Source organism: Peromyscus californicus, unplaced genomic scaffold, assembly GCF_007827085.1.
Source record: "Peromyscus californicus insignis strain IS unplaced genomic scaffold, ASM782708v3 Scaffold_22__1_contigs__length_63687245, whole genome shotgun sequence".
Lineage (NCBI taxonomy): Eukaryota > Metazoa > Chordata > Mammalia > Rodentia > Cricetidae > Peromyscus > Peromyscus californicus.
This window is the reverse complement of record NW_026294525.1, coordinates 40,951,770-40,955,066: the sequence shown is the minus strand read 5'-3', so window position 1 is coordinate 40,955,066 and position 3,297 is coordinate 40,951,770.

Here is a 3,297-nt window from a genome sequence, read left to right as displayed (position 1 = left end):
GTACTAGTATTTGTTGTGTCGTCTTTGGAAGTGATGCCCACATGAAATGAAGGTGGTGGCTTTAAACTATGTGTTGTCCATTTTTATCACAGTGTTGGTCACATCAAGGTCCTTGTGCTTTATCTGAAAAAATACTGTCTATTGCAGTAAGGAAAGAATATGATGCTTCTGATCTTAATGTATTTTAATGTTCTTTGTTTAAAAAGCATACTGGCTTGCTTTTTATGTTTCTAATAAAGAACTGAGAGAAAAATACCTCTCATTGTTGCAAACAAGGTAAGAACATTATCGGTTGATGCCACCAAATGCCTACATTTTTTGTCCTGATACAAGATAAGAGAATCAAATCAACTCGTCTCTTTCAGGGTTGGCGAGGCCTTAAGGCCAGGGTACTTTAAAACTTCAGGAAGTCTACACTCAGGCAGAAGGCTAGAAGCAGTGCAATTAATATCTAAATAGTACATGTAATTAATTAGGCAGTAGGCACTTCAAGAAGGCTTTTCTGGCCATACTGTGCTTCAGGTATTAGAATTTTCTTCCATGTGGTAAATTAGAGTTCTAATAAATTAACATGAAATCTAGGATTTCCTGGTCTTTTCTGACCTCCTTCGTTCAGTCCTCCAGTCTGTATTCCTTCACTGGCTTCATGCAGAGAAGTGTACACAGCTTCTAAAAATATTATTCACAAAAGGAACAGACTTGGCTTTCCAAATAAGTGTATAGAAGAGCCATCCAACCCTCCTGCATACCCACTTTAGACTAATCAGTCATCTTTGATTATGTTCTGAGCTTTTGAAGTTGATCTGTTAAAGCTTTTAGTGTGCACTGGTACATAATAGTCCAAATTTTGTGAGTTGTGAAACATAAAAAGGTAATTTTTTTCACAAGTACATCTTTTACTGGGATAAACAGGATTTAATAAAGGCCGTTGAGCATCAGTTTTGATTTTTTAATTGATATAACAAATTTCATGTATTCATACAAAATAAAGGAATTTTGTTATAATGTTAATTCTTTTAACTCTTTCATAATTATATGTCAGAATTCAGCTAGTCATCAGGTCATGTTTAATTTTTCTGAAAGCAAAATACAAGAAACTGACTCCTAGGCGCCATCTACCCATGTCTGGGCCTGATCTGTTCAGAGAAATTCAGATCTCTCCTCCTAATATAAAGGTTGTACACTATTGAACAGCACAGCAAATACATTATGTAAAGGGAATGAGGTACAGGTTGGACAGTGTCCTTTCTAAGTGACTCAGTTGATCTAACTAAACCTCTTTGGTTTAGCTTGGCTCAGCTGGTTTCTTCTTCAAGCAGCTGGGGCTTGTCTGAGTCTTTGCAGCTTTGCTCTTTTCTAAGGGGAGCTCAGCTTTTTTTTTTTTTTTTTTTTTTTTTTGGTTTTTCGAGAAAGGGTTTCTCTGTGTAGCTTTGCGCCTTTCCTGGAACTCACTTGGTAGCCCAGGCTGGCCTCGAACTCACAGAGATCCGCCTGGCTCTGCCTCCCGAGTGCTGGGATTAAAGGCGTGCGCCACCACCGCCCGGTGGAGCTCAGCTTTTATTGCCTATTCTGGTAGGAAAGGGACTAGTGAATCTGATCGGTTTCAGGAACTTCCTGAAGCTATTTTGAGTTTTACTACTTAAGAGCTGCTTACTATAGGATGCAATGTTTTAATCTCAGAGGAGACTTACATAACAGGGGGAGTGTTTCTTTTGACGCTGGCTGTCTCTAGCAAATAGCAGTTTAGCCACTACATCTTACATACATACTTAGGGGATGAATGGACCACAAAGAAAAAATAGGGAATATGGTAGGTACATCAGTGGGTTCCAAAGCATAGTAAGATTGATTACATTGTTTTTATTGAAAGTTATCTTAAACAGGCAGAATGAGTACATAGTTGTAAATGCTCTCAAATGCTATTAACTGGGCCACAGGTTAACGTTTGGTTTGCAAAGGCAAGCTACAAGTAGTATTTCATAAACAAGCCATTTCCACATTTTGTAATTGTTATACACTAACCCAGATTTTGAGTTGTTACTTATTTAATCATTTGCACACTGAAAGACATCTATTCTCTAGTTTTGACTATTAGAACTGCTGTACTGGCTAGAGACCAGAGTTCAGTTCTCAGCACCAGTCAGGCAGTTCCCAACCACTTGTAACTAGATCCAGAGAATCCAGTGCCATCCACTGGCCTCCAGTCTGTCTGTCTCTGTCTCTCTCTCATACACAATTACCTGCCTAAATACTCTAACTGAATAAAGAATTTACAAACAAAGTATACCAAAGTCTGGCAGCTGCTATAATTGATGTCAAATATTCCCATGTTTATGGTGTGGTTCCCAGGGTACTAAGGAGCAGTGATGGAAACTACAGAAGGTGGGGCCTTGTAGGCATATTCTTGAAGATGATGTAATCCTGGCCCCTTTTGAGGGGTGAGGAGTCCAGAATCTTGCTCTGCCATGGATTCTCACTGGCATGATACCTTGACAGACTCGTAAGTTCTCTCACATATTCCATTATAGTGATAGGAAGTTAATGTAGTAGTTCATGGATAGGGATGTTTTATCAGTACAGTTGTGTACTAGTTAGTGTTTATATCAACAACAAACAGGCTAGAATCATTTGGGAATAGAAAACCTCAAATGATAAAATGTCCCAACTATACTGGCCACCTTCTGGCCATTTTCTTAAACCATCATTGATGTAGGAGGGCCCAGCCATCCTGGAATGATATAAAAGTAGGCAGACAGACCAAATCATAGGGAGCAAGCCAGTAAGTAAGCAGGACTCCCCCGTGGCCTCTGTATTGGTTCTTCCCCAGTTTGCTTATGGTCATGGTGTTTTTTCACAGCAACAGAAAGAAACTCTGAGACCAATTATATTGTTGGACACGCCACAACTTTTAAAACCATGGCTGGTGGAGGACACAAGAGGTGTGCATTTTCAGTTTTCAGAACTAAAATCCATTCTCTAGACTGAACTGGCTAATCTACCGAAGGTTCTTTAGGGGTAAGAATACCACTTTACTTTTGAGAACCAACTTCAGGACTCAACAGACACAAAAGGGGTAAAATCACTTTCAAAATAATTTGTCAGAGTAGAAGGTGGGTATTTGCTCTCTAGAGCCCCGTTCTTTTCACACAAGGAAAAAGAAATCTTTAGTTAAACCCACCTGAGGTTTTAATGCTAAGGAAACACCACCACACAGTTTCTCTGAATTCATTTATTTAAGAGACAGAACACAGGCATTCAAAATTGTGAAACACAATATTAACACAGTAAGTTTGAGAA